The sequence below is a fragment of the Trichosurus vulpecula genome, chromosome 9 (assembly GCF_011100635.1).
Source record: "Trichosurus vulpecula isolate mTriVul1 chromosome 9, mTriVul1.pri, whole genome shotgun sequence".
In the NCBI taxonomy this organism is placed as follows: domain Eukaryota; kingdom Metazoa; phylum Chordata; class Mammalia; order Diprotodontia; family Phalangeridae; genus Trichosurus; species Trichosurus vulpecula.
In genome coordinates, this window is record NC_050581.1 from 103,499,008 (window position 1) to 103,519,203 (window position 20,196).

Below are 20,196 nucleotides of genomic sequence, written 5' to 3' on the forward strand. Positions count from 1 at the left end.
CTCAGTCAGATCAAAAGCACAACACCAAATACTTAATGCATCTTGGCTTCCTTGTTAACCTAAATGTATGCTTTTGCTGTTTTATGATAATGTGTCAAAGGAGACTGCAAAGACGTGTACACCCTTAGAGAAGTATTTCCAAAGCTTACTTAACTTGAGCTTTGAAGTAAAGGCAGGGATTCTGTGATGATGAAATGAGGATGGAAGCGCATTCTGGTGATGCGGGACAACTTGGTACTGAGATGGAAGATGAGAAGGTGGGTCGGTGTAGACTACAGTATGTGAAGCAGTGTCATGGGCAACAAGCCTGGGCCCTGAGATGAGCAAAAGGAAACGGGATAGGTGAAGTGGAGTGGGTGGCCACTAGGAGTAGAAAATTTGGGGGCTTCTCAATTTTTTTTAAATGAACCCTTTTGTGTCATACACATTGGCCTGCTTAAAATAGTTTTTCACAGAATCTCAGTGAATGAAAAAAGCATTTATGAGGCTCTCCACTTGTAGAAAAGAAAAATACATCCTGCTGTTTTAAATTCACTTTATAATGGAGATCACCCACTTAGGCTATTTCAACTACAAGTCAAATTGAATATACATCTTCTTTAATTGATAAAACCTAATATGTTTTTGTTGTTGAACCATTTGATATTGCCAAGAACTTTAGTGGGGGAAACTTTTTTTTCCTGGTCTTTGGTAGGTATGACTACCTTTGGGAAGAATTAGTCTGGTGCAACAAGCATTTTTGAAATGTCCCTCCCAGTTCCCCAGCCATCTTCTCACTAGCCTCCTTGAGTTCTGTACCTGAATCCCACCTTTGGTGATTGTAACTGTTTCATCACTGAATATTCAGTCTGTGGCACATAATAAGCATGAAAATTGCTTTCTCATTCATGCAGCTGAGGTGGTGCTAGAGATGCAAATAGAAAATTTAGGGCAGTCTTTGTCCTCTAGGAGTTTGTATTCTATTAGGAATCGAAAAGCACTTTAATACTTGCTGTTGTATCTGTCAGTTTAAGTACTGGCAATGCAAAGGAAAGTAATAACTGCCTGCCTTGAAAGAGTTCACATTCTAATGGGAAAGATGTAAATGGGAGGTATTAAATCTATACCGAGTAAATGAGGTAATCTGGGAAGGGAAGGTATCTTGCCAAAAGTGGGCTTTTACCTGAGAACTGTAGAAAGCCAGGGAAACGAAGCAAAGGTGAAGAGTGAGAACATTGTAGGTTTGGGGAACGGCCAATGCAAATGCACTTGGGAGATGGAATGGCTTGTGCATAAGTGAGGAACAATAAGTAGTCACGCGTTGTTGGATTGTACCCATGTGGAAAAGGGTAAAGAATTTTTTTAAATGGGAAAAGATGTGACAGTATGAGAATAAGATTTGGTTGCATTGATTATGTACAATCAAGATTATGAACCTGGATAAGTCAGCACAGTACCAGGCAGTACTCAGTTTGAGGAGAGTAGGGGTTTGGATGTAAACTGGGTTGGAGATGCCTATGGAATATGTATTTACAGATATTTAAAAGTGGTTGTATAACTAAGCTTAGAAGGGAGACTAGTTTATCTACGTTTTTGGGGACACTCACAGTAGACATGACTTAGGTTAAGGTCCAACAAGGGAGGCTGAATAGCTATGAGACAGGAGAAACAGAGGAGAGTGTCCATAAGGTTATCAGAACTGTTAAATGCTGCAGAGAAGCCAAACTGAGTATGGAGATTAGACAAATTGGGCAATTTGGATTTTTGTTGCAGAGTCATTTCAATCCTGTCCAACTCTTCATGACCGCATTTGGGGTTTTCTTGGCAAAGATATTGGAGTGGTTTGCCATTTCCTTCAGCTCATTTTGCACATAAAGAGCTGAGGCAAAGAGGATGAAGTGACTTGCTCAGGGTCACAACTCAAAAGTGTCTGAGGCTAAATTTGAACTTGAGTTCTCCTGACTAGGCCCAGCACTCTATCTACTGTGCCACCTAGCTCATCGCTGGTAATTTTGAAGGCAGTTTCAGTTGAGTGACGGAGGTTTAAAGACAGGTTATCGATGGTTTATTAAGAGAGAAGGAGGAAAAGCAGCACCTAATGTAGACAGCGTTCTCAGGTTGAGCCAAGGAGAGGAGACATGAGACTGTAGCTGGGTCTGGTAGAATCAAGTCTGTGGTGGATTTTTTTTTCCCCCTTAGGATATCCATTAATCAAGAACATATCTACGTATAACGAGAGAATGAAGATAACAAATGGGACAATCTTCTGGACACCGTGGGAGGGTTTGGGAGCAAGGGCATGGTACTTACAAATAAGTTGGCCTTGGCAAGAAGGGGCATTTCTTCACTAAACTAGCGTTTGTGGAAAATAAAATACATATAAAAGTGATTTCCAGGGGAAGAGCACATGTCTAATACGAAGGTCAACTTGGGTAACAAAAGAATAGGAGTTAAGAAAGACACGATGAGATGTAGGGACTGGCATGGGTATGAGGGCATGGGGATTGGTGGTCAGGGAAGGGAGCTAATACCTAGGCAGCCAACAACTTAGAATCCCTGTGATTAGAACCAGAAGGGTTTTTCAAAGAAGCTAAGATGATGTTGATTGGGTTATCAATCCCACAGTTGGTAGGGGGAGGGAAGTAAGGCATATGCACCTGATGACCAAATAATGAGTCACTGGTTCTTCCTGGAGATCCAGGCTGGGGTGAGCAGGAATCCTGGAGGAAAGATGATCTCCCAGAGGAGGGAGGACTACAAGAATCCAAAGAATCAAACAGTCTCATATGGGACTAGTCATCTAACATTCATTTGAAGACCTCCAGTGAGGATCTGTTACTTCCCAAAGTAGCCCTTCTACTTTGAGATGGTTCTAATCACAAGAAACTTTCCTTTTATTAAGCCTCAAATTTGCTTCAGCAATTTTTTTACCCATGGCTCCTGATTCTACCTTATGAAGTCTATCGGGATTGCAATAGGTAATATTCATGTAGTGTTTATACAAGTTTGCAAAACCTTTATTAAGCGCCCTTGATGTGACAGGTGCTATGCTAAGCTCTGGAAATGCAAAGAAGGGCAAAAAGAAGTTCCATTTAAAATGAAAGGGATCAGGTTATAAAGTGTTTTAAAAGCCAGAGGATTTTATATTGCTCCTGGAGACAGTAGGGAGGCACTGGAGTTTATTGAATGGGGGAATGAGGGGCTGGTAAGGTCAAACCTTTGCATTAGGTAGATCACTTTGACAGCTGTATAGTCTAGGTGTGAGGTGGTGAGAGCCTGCACCAGTGTAGTGGTAGTATCAGAGAAGAAAGAATATTTGAGAGATGTTAAGGGAGAAATGATGGGACTTGTTTAAAAAAAAACATTGCATATAGAAGGTGAAAATGATTCATGCATAGTTTCGAGCCTAGGTGATTGATACCTCTACAGTAGATAGGGAAGGTAGGAAAAGGGAAGGTTTAGAAAAAGGGTAAAATAATTGAGTTTTTGACATGTTGAGTTTAAGGTGTCTATAGGACAGACGATTTGAGATGGCTAATAGGCAGCTGGAGATCTGTTGCCGAAGGTGAGGAGAGGCTAGGGCTGGACAAACAGATTTTAAAGTTATCCGCCTAAAGATGATCATTGAAACCATGGAGATGAGATTACCATGTGAGTGGAGAAGAGGGCCCTCCCCCATGATAGAGCCTTGGGATCCCCCACAGTTAGCAGGCATGATCTGGATGAAAATCAAACCAAGGAAATCGGGAAAGAACACTCAGACAAGTTGAAGGAAAAGTAGGTGAGACCAGAGTAATGAAGAAACAACAGAAAACATACTTTGATTTGCCATTTTAGTGAGAGCTCTGCAGTAGCTTGGCTTCGTTTACTAAAGCGTTTATGTAAATTTCTATGCTTGTAGGCAGGCCACATTTTGGACAGTCCTGATGCAGAGTAATAGCAAGAATAGAGAGTAGGGACGATAAAAGGAACAAGCTGCTCAAAAAGACAGGCTGGAATGGGATCACTTGTGCCATGTAGAAGGCTGCCTTGGTGACAAGGACTGCCTCTTCATGTGAAACAGCTGAAGGTGGAAATACTGACATCTGAGCACCACCAACTTCTCAAGTCAAATTTCATTTCTTTCCTTCCTCTGAATGGGGCCAAAATATTTTCTTTACGTACCTCTCAGGTTTATTGTGAAGAAAGTACTTTGTTCATCTCAAAGCACCATAGAAGGGTGAGCTGTTATCATTGCCCAGCATCCTAGATTTAGAAAGGAAAAGACCTTCAAGGTCACCTATTCCAACCCCCTCCCCACCCTCGTTTTACATATTAAGAAATTCAAGCCTCCAGAGACTTAATGACTTGCCCAAGGCCACACCGAGTAAATACCAGTAGCAGGATTTGGCTCTAGGTCTGCTGACCAGATCCAGCACATTCCCCGAGACTGCCTTTGTCACACAGATAAGTTCCTGGGATTTGAATCTAGGTTTTCTGATTGTAAATCTATATCACTTTTCTTCGAATATTTTAATGGATTGAGTTCTCAGAAGCCTTTTGTGAAGATTCATCACTTTCAATGACACTCATTTCATGCCAAAAATGTCATTTTAGAGAACAGTGAAATAATCATCTACACATGGCTCTCAAAGCGGGCTCCCATAAAATAATTCAAGTGCCATTTCAAATCATTGCAGTACATTTCAAAAATTTCTAATATTTGTGGCAAATATTAAGGGGCCTTTTACTTGAACTTGGAATTTAGGCTTAAAACTTGGCTGCTGCTTTTAAAACAAACAATGGGGTATATACATATACACATTTATATACATGCACATGTATATGTGGAGAGAGTTATTTAAATTAACTCTCAAAGACATCTTGCCTTGTGCATTACTATGTACCTCTTCCAAAGTGTATTCTATTGTTCGCTTATTTCCTAACATATGGCTGGCCTCCATGCAACTTTAGAGGATCCAGTTTTCTATTCTCTTGATTGTTGAGCTGTGACATGGACTGGTAGGGATGAAAAGAGGTTTTGGTTCGTTGCACCATGAATGGTCTAATCATTTCTTCCACTTCTACCGTGGCCTAAACTAGGGCTGTCCAACCTTAGGTTTTCTTAGGGCCAAATTAAAGTAGAAAGTGGGGAACACGTGTCATCAATAGAACAGGCAAAGGCGTAAAACATGAAAGCAAACACAAAACAACAAAGCGACAACAGCAGTATAAAGGTAGGTGCATACTGACTAGAAGCATCCCACAGATCAATTAAAAATTCTGTGTTTATGTTTGTCCATAATGCTGCTTAAGAACACCAAAGGAAATTAACATCAATGAGATTATTAGTGATGGAATTAAAAAATCTAATATACATTCCATGCAAATTATTATTTTAAATAAAACTCACAGGCGGGCAGCATAAAATCCCACTGGAGGCCGCATTTTGGACAGCCCTGGCCTAAACCAATGTCAGGCTGCCTTCAGCTTGGACTTCAATGTATTGGTTCCTACACTTAATAGCAAATAAACATCTCTAATGCAGTCATCATGTAATATTACTGTAACACAGAACTATTGTGTCACCCGTAGGGCATAGGGTACCAAGTCTAATCCCTATTCTGTACCCAGGCATGTGATCTGGATAGATTTAGTCCTGGGGATTCTGGCCTCTAAAGAAAGGGGGAGGGGAGCCGTGGGCTGGCTCCTTGTTCTCACACTCTGGCTCATCAGACTCCCATCCTGGGACCCAGGGATAAACATACTTGTAACTTAGGTATAGTTAAAGTCTATTTCCCAAAGGTGAGTACGTAAAGAGATACTCATTGTATAAGTTCAATAAGCTACAGAACAGGTCATTTATTTCTACTCTTAAATAGATCTCATTGATTTGAAAGTTTCCTCTAACAATTTGGATCAAACCCCAGCTAGGGGTGGTGAGCCCGAGGCCTTGAGGCCACATGTGTCCTAGGTCCTTGGGTGTAGCCTTTGGACTGAGTCGAAGTTTTGCAGAACAAATCCTTTTATTAAGTGGATTCGGATTTGTTTAGTTTGGATTCAGTCAAAGGGCCACACTTGAGGATTTAGAGGCCACATGTGGTCTCGAGGCTGCAGGTTCCCCACCTCTGCAGACCCAGACATTGCCCACCCATCCTGTGCAAATTTTGTTCATGCCCTCCCCATTAAGTTCAATGTAGAAATCCAGTCAACCTACTGGAAGTTTCTTTCTTTTCCCATGCTCCCAAGAGTACTTCTGGAGCATGCTGACTGCCTACTGGTGATCCATTTGTTGTCTTGTTGATCATGCCATGGGATGAGTCAATCTTTTCTGTTATACAATTCTTTGATGATGCCATTTATTCCTGTTCTTTGGAGTTCCTCATTGTTTATATGATTATGTGAACCAGTTGTCTTCTATCTTTATATCAAGACTATTCAAGATTTCTTGGGAAATATAACAATAAAAATAACCCTATTCAACAACCCTTTGATAGTAAATATCAACCTGGGCATAAAACGGAGATTAATGCTCAACCAAAGCGTTGAACTGTGATGGAGGAGAGCCAATGCAGAGTTCAGGTTGCGAAAGTATTCCCTGTGCATAGTGAGGTGTTTCTGATGCTCCTGTTTATAGATGCCATTGTATTGATTACATTAAGGCCCAAGACACTGCAGAGCCTGCCAAGAGAGATTAATGAACACTCTCTCTTGGTCTGGCATCTATATTTTATTCAATTCTGAATGTATTTTAGGAAAAGCATTGATAAGCTGGAGAGCATCTTCTAGTCATGATAATGAACCCCAAAATTTGAAATAGTTTTAGAAACTTACTAGGTCATTTGATAGGGAGAGAATTGGAAAGAAGGTGTGGTTCCCTCCACGAATCTTTGTTACATTATAGAGAGTTCAAACAAGGACATAACATTTGCCTGATTGACCTGACATAGGCAGAAGGTAGGTGGCACAGCCTGTATCGAGGAAGATCTGAGTTCAAACCTGACCTCAGACACTCATTAGCTGTGTGACCCTGGGGAAGTTACTTAACCCTATTTGCCTCAGTTCCTCATCTGTACAATGAGCTGCAGAAGGAAATGGCAAATCACTCTAGTACCTTTGCCAAGAAAACCCCTAATAGGGTCATGAAGAGTCAGATGTGACTGAAACTGAAGAGCAGCAACAATAAGGCAGTAGGTAGTCTTCAAAAGAAAGGCAGTTTGAGCTGTGTGTCAGCAGGTAAGTCAAGCTAATTTGGGGAACGCAAAACAAGCAATTCATGGGATCTAAGCATTCCTTAAAACCATCCAGCTTCCCTGGAGTGTCTCTGAGATCAGTCTGACTCCTAGCATAAATAAGCCTTTTGGGTTAGACAATTTTCTAGCCACATAAAGCTAGGTTCAAACAGTATTAACAAATGACAAGTAATAATCCACACATCCAAAGGAAGGCATGTTGAAGATGTGAAATTGGAGGTCAGCAGAGAGAATGGGGCAGGGAAGGTAGATTTGAAAATTATCAACATAGAGATGGCAAATTCATGGGAGCTGATGAGGTCACCAAGTGAAGTAGCATAGAGGGAAAAGTGAAGAGGGCCCAGGCAGAATCCTGAGGGACACCTGTGTTTAGAGGGTGTGATGTGGAGGAGGATCCAACAAAGGAGATGGAGAAGTGGTCAGACGGGTGGGAGGAAGACCAGGAGAGAGTGGTGGCCTGAAAACCTAGAGAGAAGAGAGTATCAAGGAGAAGAGAGGGACCAACAGTGTCAAAGGCTGCAGAGAGGTCAAGAAGAATGATGATTGAGAAAAAGAAAAACACTGTATTTGACAACTCAGAAATCATTGATAATTTTGGAAAAAGCAGCTTTTGGTAGAGTGATGAGATCAGAAGCCAGATTTTAAGAAACAGACTGAGAGGTTAAGCAATTCATCAGCGGAGTCTCAAGGATTTGAGTCCAAGGTTCCTTACTCTAGGTCCACCACATCCACCACTCTTTCCACTGTGGCATGACACAATAAACAACAAAATGGACTTGGAACCAGAAAAAACTGTATGTTCAAGTTCTGATTTGGACATTTACCAACCTGTGTGACCCTAAGAAAGGCACCTCATCTTTCTGGGACTCAGTTGCCACATCCATGAAATGGGAACAATAGTACAATTATTTAATGTGTCTAGTTCTTAATTTCTTCATGTGAAAATGAAAGGTATTGGACTAGATGATGGTCCCTTCCAGCTCTAAAATCCTATAGGCATGCTGTCCATGGAGTCAAAGGAAATTTTACATTCTTACACTCAGAGAATAGTAGAGGCAGAAGGTACCTCAGACAACTCCTTCATCTTGTTGAGAAAGAAGCAGACTTGAAAACCATCTGTGTCCTATTCGAGAGGTAGGGAAGACATTTAATTCAACAGTGGCTTTGGCTTTTCAACTGAGGTACCAAGTTGAAATGGAATTGAGTTTTATAAATGCATTGACATATGACTTGGAAACTTTAATCTTTTGGCAGGGAATTATAAACTAAGCTTGAGACTAGGATTCCTGGCCTTCTAGATGGCAGATGATGTTTTCTACTACCAATTTAATGTGCCTACCATGACTTGTTCTGTCTAACTAAATTGATGGGGCTTAGCCCAAGGCCAGAGATATTTGACATATTCATAGAGTTTTGTTATTTATATAGCTATTACATTTTAGAGGTTTTTGCTTGTTTTAGTTATTTGGCCACAATAGTAGGGTGGATGTGAGGGTAACTTTTGAGGATGAAACATGAGTATCCTATATGTTAACACAGCCACAAGCAAGGTTGTTGACAAATTACACCTACCCTGGAGTCAAAGCAGTCATGATCCTAAAGCATCCCCCTCTGCTCTGGTGCTTTGTTGTAGGGCTTTGAATAGTGGAGGAATGAGAAGAATTAGTCATTGTTGTTTGTGCATGTGACCCCCGTTGTTTTCCAAAAACTTGGAATCTTCTTTTAGCAACAGAGGAGAGCGCCATCAGGGTTGTCTACCATGTGACCCAATGCAATAGGATAGATAGATGAGGTGAAATGATATCAAATGCTTTTCTCTTTGTGAGAATGTTCAGCATGGCAAAGTTGAGGGGCAAATGGCCATGGAACTGGACTGGGAGTCAGAAAACTTGTGTTCAAATTTTAATTCTTTCACTTTCTATCTGTGTGACATTGGGCAAGTCATTTGACCTCTCAGGGTATCAACTTCCTCATTTGCAAAACAAGAGTTGCATTAGGTGACCTCTAAGGTTCCTTCTTCCTGTAAATCTATGATCCTATGAACCATTAGTTCCTTTGGAAAAATTATGCATTTCCTGTGGAAAAAAAATGCATTGAATTTGCATAATGCAAATCATGCATCAAATTATGCATTAATTATGCATTTTTACAGTTATTTATTATGCAAAGAGCCCTGCGTTTTATACTGGAGAACATACAAAGTTTACCAATAAGACACAGTCCCTACACTCATGGACCTCACAGTCTCCTGGGTAAATATAACTGGAATGCACAATATTACATGATAAATGCATTAGAGATGTGGAAGGCAAAGTGCTATTATGTAATATTGGAGTGACATCATTACAGACAAGGGGAACAAGAAAGACTTCATGGAGGAGGTTGCCTTTAAGTTGGACTTTAAGGGACTGTACTCACAGCTGATGATTCATATTGGGGAAATGAATGTAAGAGGCAGCTAGGTGGTGCCATAGTGCATAGATGCTGGGCCTGGAGTAAGGAAGACTTAACTTTCTGAATTCAAATCTGACCTCACACACTTACTGGCTGTGTGACTCTGGGCAAATCATTTAACTCTGTTTGCCTCAGTTTCTTCATGTGTAAAATGAGCATGGGGAAGGATGTAACAAACCACTGCAGTATTTTTGCCAAGAAAACTCCAAATGGAGTCATGAAGAGTTGGACACTACTGAAACAACTGAACAACCATAAATTAATGTAACCCCTCTTCCAAAGCCCATTGGGATGGGACTCTCTCCTCCTTGATAGAGATAATTACCCTGCCCCATGTGAAGGATAGGGAGGAGGTGGAGAGAGCTTGGGATCTCAGCCAGTCCGCTTCTGGATTCTTTGGGACCTAAGCTTGGAGAGTCCCAAAGGGGAGTGGCCAAGAATTCAAACTGCAATTTCCTCCAGTTCTTTCCCTGTCCCTCCAAGGCAGGACATTCATTTGAACTCAGGTCTTCCTGACTCTAGATCCAGAGTTCTACCCACTGTGCCACCTAACTGTCCCCACAAACTTCCTTATCTTGTCCAATTCTCATTCTTTTTCTCCAGGAAATCCCTCATAAAGGATCTACCACCATATTGAATATCTGTTTCTAGGCCTTTTTACATTTCATGAGTGGCAGGATAGTTCTTGTGCTGTCCATATGTCTACAACAACAGCCCACTTCCTTGTCCAGACATATATTTCTTGGATGATACCCTCTTGTGGCATTTCCTGCTAAGAGGTCATTATCAGAATTGAGCCTACTTAAACCTGTTCGGTAGTTTGGATATGTCACCTTGAAGTTACTGCTCAGTCACGTTCTTAGGAAAGGAAACAAAGTGGAACTCTATCTTTTGTATAGAGTCATTATCACTACAGAGACGTTGTGGTATTTTGTGTTTTTAAGTCCAAATAATTTTTTAAAAATTAAATTTATTTTGAAGAAAAGGAATGCCATTTATGATTAGATATTCAATAAGCGTTCGCCTTAAAAACAACAATGACCTTTTGAAATGTACCCATATATGGCTTTAATTGAGGTGCCATCGTCCTCCCTATCACCTAGGATCATGACCTAGAAGTAATTGTTGACTCTTCCCTATTAGTTATCTCCAGATCCAATCAGTTTTCAAGTCTTATTGGTCTTACTTACAAAATTTCTCTCAAATCCATCCTCTTCCTTTCTTTCAAATAGCCACTACCCTAGTCCAGGCCCTCATTACATCTTACCTAGAATATTCTACTGGGTGCCATCTCCAGTCATCCTGATCTATATCTTGCCACCGAACCCAGATGGCTCCAGAGGAGAAAGTGAAGCTGATCATCTTGCACAGCCCTTCTTCACTTAAATCCAATTCACTTGCAAGTCATGGCATCATCTCCCTGATGTCATAGTCCTCTTTGAGAACAAAGACAAACAGCAGCAACCATTATTCTAATAGCTTCCTAATTGGTTTCTTTACTTTTAGTCTCTCCCTTCTCCAGTCTGTCTTGTCTTCTGCTTATCTGTCAATATAATCTTCCTAAGATACAAGTCTGACTATGTCATTCCCTGACTTGGGAAGCCCTTCAGTGGTTCTCCATTACCCATAGGGTAAAATGCAAACTCTTTAGCTTGACTCTTAATAGTCTCCATAATCTGGTCCCCACCTACCTTTTCAGCCTTATTTTACATGACTCCCCATTATGAACTATACATTCCAACCAAACTGATCTCTTCACATTTGTACAAACCATTCCCCATGCCTGGGAATGTACTATCTCCTTATATCTGCCTCTCACAGATCTTCACTCTTTTAAGCCTCAAGTCAGTGGTTGCTTTCTTTATGAAGTTTTCTCTGAATCCTCCAGGTTATATTGCTTTCTTTCCTATATCAATAATATTTATTTTCACGCGTTATGTCCCCCCATCAGGATGTAAATTTATCATGTGTAGAGATTACTTCATTTTTACCCTTTACACTAGCATCTCTCTAGCAATCCCTTGCCCAGAGATGGCACTTGGTAAATGTTTATTGGATTGAATGGCATTGAATTTACTGATTGTTCACAGAAAGGAGGGCTGTGTGCTTCAACTTTAATAGTATGACACCAATATTGTCCACTGCATTCAGCCTGGATTCTGTTGTCTTTATGTATACTGGTGAGTGTATGGGTTCTTTTCTAGCTCCGCCTTATTCATTCTTCATCACTTCATACAACTCCTTCCTTTGTCTGAATTCTTGGTGTCTATTTTTCCTTAAAGCCTAGTGAAAATATTCCATTGAATTCATGTACCATATTTTGTTCAGCCATTCCCCAGTCATTGGATATCTATTTGTTTCTAGCTTTGTATTATTGCAAACAACACTTCTACAAATAGTTTTGCACATGCAAGTCTTGTCTTGATGCCATTCTTCTCCTATAAAATCAGCAGCAGGTTCTCTGAATTGAAGGATGCAAAATTTTGTAATATTTCTTGCATAATTCCATGTTGTTATTCAGACCAGGTAGGCTAATTCACAGCTCCACCAGCAGTGAATTAGCATGCTGATCTCCCCACGAGTTCTACAATATTGATTTTTGCCATCTTTGCTAATTTAATGGGTAGGCAGTAAAAATGCCTCAGGGTTGCTTTATTTTGCATTTTCTCCGGTTATTAGTTATTTTGACCATATTTTCCTCACCTGGGTATTGATAGATTTCAGCAAACCATCAGCCGCACTGTGCAGTAGACAGCTCATCAGACTTGCCAGTTACTGGCTATTTGACCTTGGCCAGTCACTTAACCTTTCTTAGCCTCAGTTTCCTTATCGGTGAGGGGGTTGGATTCCCTGACCCTTTTCGTCCCTTCCAGTTCTAAGTCTATAATCTTGTTGGACAATGTGTCATATGCTGCCCTTGTGGACATAATGTTAGAGATTGTGGGCTAGACGATGATACAATTAAGTAGATTAAAAACTGACTGAATAACTGATTCCATGGAATAATGTTTGATGAATAGAAGTGAGCTTAGAGTGGAGTCTCCATGGGGCTGCCCTAGGATCTGTCACAGACCTATGCATCAACATTTATATCAGTGGCTTATAGGGCAGTGTGCTTGTCAAATCTGCAGATAATTCTAAACTGGGAGGAATAGCTAGCACATTGTATGGCAAAGTAAACATCCAAAAATATTTCTGACACTTAAAATGGTGGGCCAAATCCAATAAGGTAAAATATATGTGTGTGTATGTGTGTATGTATATATATGTATGAGTATGTACATATGTGTCTATATATGTCTATATATGTGTGTATATATACATAAATACACACACACACACACACACATATATATATATGCATATATATACGTATATATAAGATAGGGAAACTATAAATGGCAGCCAGGTGGCACAGTGGATAGAGCACTGGGCCTGCAGTCAAGAAGACTTGGGTTCAAATATGGCCTCGAATACTAGCTGAGTGACCCTGGGTAAGTAAGTCACTTAACCCTGTTTCTCTCAGTTCCTCATCTATAAAATGAGCTGGAGAAGGAAACGGCAAACCACCCCAACACTTTTTCCAAGAAAACCCCAAATGGGGTCACGAAGAGTGGGACATGACTGAAACTACTCAACAGCAACAATAACAAAAGGTTTATACTTTGATTCACAACAAGGACTTCATAAACATAAGATTGGGGAGACAAGGCTAGACAATATTTTTCTTCCTTGGGAAAAAAAATCAGGAAAATTTTAATGAACTCCAAGGTTAAGTCCAGTGAACAATGTGACGCAGCAGCCAAAAAAGCTCTTGTTATCGTAGACGCCATTAAGAGTGCCATAATTCTCAGAATACAGACGTTGATCATCTTCCTGTGCTCTTCCCTGGTCAGGCTATATTTGGTGTGTCACAAGCTCCACATTTTAGGTTCGGCCTTGATTAGCTAAAAGACATCTAGAAGAAGGTAACTAGGATGATGGAAGGATTGGAGGACAGTCTGTGCAAGGTTTGGGTGCAGGATGAAAAACGTTTAATTAGCATGGAGAAGAGATGATTTAGGCACGACTTGATGAAGTGGAAATGGGGAATGGTAAAGTTCTGTAGCTCCCTTATGTAGAAGAAGGGGGAATCAATCTGCACCCCAGAGGGCAGAAGTAGGATCAGTGAGTGGAAGTTGCATGAAAGCAGTATTCAGTTTGATGTAAGGATAAATTTCCTGCCAATTGGAACTATCCAAAAGTAGGACAGATTGCCGTGGTAGTAAGTATACTTCCCTTCACTGGAGGTCTTAAGCAGATGCTACATGAGGTAATAGGGCAACTAGGTGGCACAGTGGAAAGAGTGCTGGGCTTGGAGTCAGGATGACCTGAGCTCAAATCTGGCATCGGACGCTTACTAGCTGTGTGACCCTGGGCAGGTCACTTAACATCTGTTTGCCTTAATCCACTGGAGAAAGAAATGGCAAACCACTTCAGTGTCTTTGCAAAGAAAATCCCATGGATGGTGTGGTCCACAGGGTCACGAAGAGTTGGACATGACCGAGTGACTGAACAACAACAAGAAGAAGAAAATGCAAATTAAAGCAACTCTGAGGTTCTACCTCAAATTCATCGTATTGGCTGAACTGACAAAAACAAAACAGTGGCAAATGCTAGAGGGGTTGTGGGAAAACAGGTACACTAATGCATGGTTGGTGGAGCTGTGAACTAGTCCAACAATTTTTTTTGGGGGGGTGGAGGCAATGAGGGTTAAGTGACTTATCCAGAGTCATGCAGAGAGTATGTGTCTGAGGCTAGATTCAGGTCCTCCTGACTCCAGGGTCAGTGCCCTATCCATTATGCCACCTAGCTGCTCCCAGTTCATCTGTTCTTAAAAACAACTTGTGGGGCAGCTAGGTGGTGCAGTGAGTAGAGCACTGGCCCTGGACTCAGGAGGACCTGAATTCCAACTTGGTCTCACGCACTTAACACACTGTGTGACCTTAGGCAAGTCACTCAACCACAATTGCCCTGCCTTCCCTCCTCCAAAACAAACAAACAAACCAAACCAACTTGTAACTGCCCCTAAAGCTATTGAACTGTGCATTCCCTTTGACCCAGCAATGCTGCTGCTGGGTCTATACCCCCAAAGAGATCAAAGAAAGAGGAAAAGTATCTTACATGTATAAAAATATTTATAGCAGCTCTTTTTTTGGTAGCAAAGAACTGGAAACAAGGAAGATTCCCATTAGTTGGGGAAATGGATGACTGTGCTGTAAGAAATGATGAAAGGGACGATTTCAGAAAAACCTGGGAAGACATTCATAGAATGAAGTCAGAAGCACCAGGAGAGCAATTTATAAAATGACAGCAATACGTTAAAGACAGTCAATTCTGAAAGACTTAGGTACTCTGATCATCGTAATGAACAACCACAATTCCAAGGACTAGTGATGAAACATGCTATCTAGCTCCAGATAGAGGAGTGATGGACTTAGACAGCAGATGGAAACATATATTCTTTTCCTTTTTTTTTTTTAAGACACGACTATACATATTTGTAATGGACTTTTTTTTTCTTATTTTCTCAATGGGTAGAGAAGAAGAAGGGGAGGGAGAGAATTTTAATTTAAAATTAAATTTAAAGACAATTTGAAGTGGAAAAAATATGTTCCCTTTCAGGTCTAAGATGTGTGAGTCATTTTACTTTCAGAAGAACCCTATGAAGTCAAGTAAACAATTATTAGTGCTTCCCGTGTCCCTAGAACTGTTGGCACTATGGAGAATACATGGAATGAACAGAGAGGCAGTGTAATACAGTGTAGAGTGTTGGAACTGGAATCAAAAGATCTGGGTATAAGTTCCATTTTTGACACTAATTTTACTATTTCATCAAAAGCAAGTTACTTAAATTCTCTGAGCTTCACTGTTCTCGTTTATAAAATAAGCATAATAATGCTTCCTCTATCTACTTTGATGTAAAAAACAAAGAACTGTCTAATAATTTGAGTAATCCAACAGTAGAACAGGATATCTCCAGAGACCGTGAGCTTCCCATTATTGGAAGGCTTCAAGCAAAAGCTAAATGAGCACTTATTATTGTCGCAACAATCTGCTAGCAGCTGCTGTGGGGGTGTAAAACCCACCAACAACCAGCACGTAGAACGCTGCCAGCACAGGTTCTTTTGATCTGCTTTACTAAGGAAAACAACATTAAGGGGTTAACAATCTTACTTTAATCCAACATACAAATATCATTCCCTTAGTTCAGGGGGAAAAGCCATCACCCTGAGCTTCAGAGCAAATACAAACAGAGTAAATAAACACAAATCAACAGACAGGTTTCTGTCTGACAAAATCACAATATACAATTACCAGAGAAGCATCAACATGTGGGTTTTCTCCAAAGCCAGGGAGCTCATAACAACAGCTGGCCCAGAGTCACACGCCACTCCTGCTGTGGCTCAGAGCTCCAAGGGAGAAAGCCAGCCTCTGGGTTTATATATCTTGTTCAGGATCAAAGGTGAGTCACACATGTGATTTCACCCATGTGACCTAAAAGCGTCACCAAAATGCCACGTGGTCTAAAAGCCTCTGATGTCACAAACATGTCACTCAAACCCATGTAAACTAGGCTTTCCCTTGAGGCAAGGAGGTCATCAAGGACTCCTAATTTAATCAAGGAAATAAAGGCCAAACACTTCAAGGGCACTTGTTTGATTAAGTGCTGAGAGTCCATCTTGATTGCCAATACAATTATGTATTTTATATTGAGAATTTTTGAGTAAAGTTGGGACCAGATGACCACCAAGGTCCCTTCCAACTCTAAGCTTCTGCAATACCTTATAGGGTTGTTTTATAATAAATACCAGAGCCAGGATTCAAATCCAAGTGTTCTGGCTAAAAAACTAGTGCTCTTTTCAGACTAATATGAGATGATTAAGCTATCAATATACCATACCTGGAGAGAGAGAGACACAGAGAGAGAGAGAGAGAGAGAGAGATTGTTTGCTTACCAGCCAACTCACCAGAAAAAAAAAGTTCAAGAAAAAGACCCTGCAAGATCTTGATTTTGAAATCCCACCACCACCACACGCACACGATGGTGAATAGTGAGGTCACATTCTCTTAATCATATTCCCACATATTCCCAGTAGCTAGAGTCCAAGTCTACCCCTTTGCTCCTCCATTGAGTCTGAAGCTTGAAACAATATGTTATTCCCTATGTCCTAAATTCTATTAGATCAATGGAGGATAGGACCCTTTTCTAAGAATGGAATGAGTTTTGAAGTAAAGGAGCTCTGCCCCATTAATAAACATAAATCTGACTCCTCAGTACCATCCAAATGACTCAAGGGTCACAGTTTTTGATTAAGGGGCTTCTGTCCTATTCATTATAGAAAGCCACCTGTTCAATTCTTTATACAATGTGCTTCAGACCTACCTGTGACCGAGAGGTTGTCACTTGTTAATGCCAGGGATGACTGAGCTGAGAGAGCCTGGAAATGAGCCCTTCGTTGGCAGGTTGATGCTATCCATTATCATGCCCAACACATCCTGACCAAGCAGGCAAGTTTCTAATGCACTAGAAGACAGGCAAGCAACATTGAAGGTAGACCATGGCAAAAATTATTATGGCAAAAATAAAAATCAATACCAAATTAGAAGAATTTTTTTTAAAAAAAGAAAAGATATGACATGTAATTATAATAACTCCAGCCTGAATTATTTGCACAAGCTATCAACATATGCACAACGAGAAATGATTAAAAGAATAGACATTGACTTAAAACAATGCCACTTTCCAAGGAAGTACTTTAACTATTGTAAATAAATTTCCACAAGGAGCTCCAGGAAATTACCTTAGCCAGCAAATGCTTAATTTTCGTCAACAAACAGAGATATGGAAGAAAGAGAAATATCAATTTAGAATGTAAAGTTATTTTAAAAATCTTATGAAAGAGGATGGTAGAAATTTGTTACTAGTGTTGCTGTTTCCTGACCATGTCCAAGTCATGCTGTCTGCATTCTGGCTTCCTTTTTTAGCCCCCTCCCACCAGAACTCAGATTCCTGTCTCCTGAGACCCTGGGCTCTGATAGATGCTCTTTCATTTTATTTTGCTCAGTCCTGGGCCCAGCATACTACTTCCCAGCCATATCCAAGTCTTGCTACCACACATGTACTCTCTGCTAAACAGCTTTCCCCACCTATACCCCAATTTGCTATGCTTACTTCCCTTAATATATAGTCTTCCCCTATTAAAATGTAAGGTCCCCTTGAGAGCTATGCTTTATTTTGGCCTCATGGCCTGGGTTAAAGCAAATACCTTGGTTCAGGATTTCTAGAAAATTGGTACTCAGGAAAATGATACAATCAGAGATTTGCTGTTATGCAACAAAGCTAGCTGGAAAACAAAGCATATATACACACTCTATGGCAGTGTAAACAGACATGTTGTCCCCACATGCCAGAAAGGTGAAGGAGACTCGGGAAGTGAACACAGTCAAAGCTGGACTTCAGGTGGCAGGATTAATACCCTAAGCATGAGCTTGGTTGAGAACAGGCAATCAGTGCCAGATGTATTAGGGGCATTTCTAATCAAATCCAGATGTTATGGAAAAGTTCTTGAGGCCTCTTATTAATACCAGGCTTGAGGGAAACTCAGGTAGAGAGAGTTTCCTTATGGGGACCATAAGTTGGTAGGAGGGTGTAACTTCAACTGAACAGTAGGAGAATGACTCTAGGCCCCTGCAGCAGGTTAAGAGTTCATCCAATCAAAAAGCTATAAACCTTATCCATCTGAAGCAGAATTAACTGTGAAAAAAATACCAACTGTCTGTTTTACCTATATGTTTCTATTGGTATCTGCCTGGTTTCAGCAAGGTTCCCCCCGGTATAAATTCATCCCTTCTAACCTCTTCACCAAGCTGCTAGATCAAACCTCAACACCAACTCCCTCAGTCTATTCTTCTATCCGATTAGAAGGTTGGAGTTCAGAGCACCAAACTCCTCCCAAAGCCTTCCTTTGTTGAGGGCAGAAATTAGATATAGTTCATTCTGCTTTGTACCTACCACCCTCCCTGGTTTCAACTCCACAGAACAAGATGGTGTCACACCATCCTTCCTTCTGTGTGTTGTCTTCCCCTGTTAAATTGTCATGAGTAGGGATTGTCTTTTTTTTTCTTCTTATCTGTATCCCCAGCACCTGGTACATAGTAATTGTTTTAAAAATGTTTATCGAATTGAACTGAATAAATATATCAAACAATAACTATGAAAGCAACAACATAAAATTTACAATAGTCACAAGCTGGCACTATCTCACACATTTGTATTTGTACCCCCAGAACTTAGTATAGTGCCTAACTCGTACTGAGCACTTCATAAATGTGTTTTCAATCATTCATTTATAAAACGGTGAGGGAGAAGTAAAAGGAAAATAAACTTCAGAAAGCTTGGAGGGAAGCCCGATTAAGCCAGATTCACCAAAGAGCCCTGAAGAATGTAACTCTAAGAAGGACATCAAATAAATGATGGAAAAGATCTGTCAAGATTAACACAGCAGCCCCCTCTCTGTCTCCTCTGCTCTGCTGGCAGCTCTTCAGCTTTGCCCCTCACCCCCTTGGCCTGCGCCAAGTTCATCTCTACCCCTGCCCTTGTGAGGAGCAGCTCTCAGATGCTGAGTAGACCATTAACTGCAGCGGTACTGAAATGGCCAGAGGTTCGGACGGATGAGAACCTCAGCATTTTGGCAGCATCAGGTCCCTTGACCTCACTTGTCCCCAGATGTGGATTCCAAACTAGCACCATCTCAAGGGGCATTGACACAGCAGCGAAGTTCATTGGGGCTGGGGCTGCTACTATGGGGTGGCCGGCTCTGGAGCTGGGATTGGGACTGTGTTTGGAAGTCTTATCATCGATTATGCCAGGAATCCTTCCCTGAAGCAACAGCTCTTTTCCTACGCCATCCTGGGCTTTGCCCTATCTGAGGCCATGGGGCTCTTTTGCCTGATGGTGGCCTTCCTCATCCTCTTCACCATGTGATGGAGCCATTTCTGTCCCCCAACGTTTCTGAATGTTCCTCCTCGTCCTGGTCATTCCATGTCTCTTTTTAGCCTGTGTATACCTCCCCCTCCATCTTACCAGGCAGCCCTGGGGAAAGCCATGGACTCAGGGTTTGACAGAGGGAAGGTAAATAAATACTGTATTAATAAGCTGAAAAAAAAAGATTAACACAGCAGATTTTTTTCTTTGTGCTACCATATTTGGGCTCAAATAATATTTGGATTCAAATATTATAATCACCAATATGCTGTAAAACAAAATAGAGATGGTACTGAGGAAAACAAAGACAAATGGACCCGTCGCATTAAACCATTGTATACTTAGGAAATTCATGATGGAGGAAAGAAATTTTGAGGGGAATTAATTCACAATATATCTGAGAGAGGGGGAAATACAAAAGGTTTGGAAAAATCAGGACTGTTATTAGTGCTGAAAAAAGGTAATAAAAATATCAATAGCTGCTAACCCATGTCAACCCTGGTA

General features: G+C 40.8%; 1 pseudogene; it reads left to right on the forward strand.

Annotated features, from left to right (window-relative positions):
* Positions 1–194: 194 nt before the first annotated feature.
* On the forward strand, positions 195–19,810 carry LOC118832192 (annotated as a pseudogene).
* Positions 19,811–20,196: the final 386 nt, after the last annotated feature.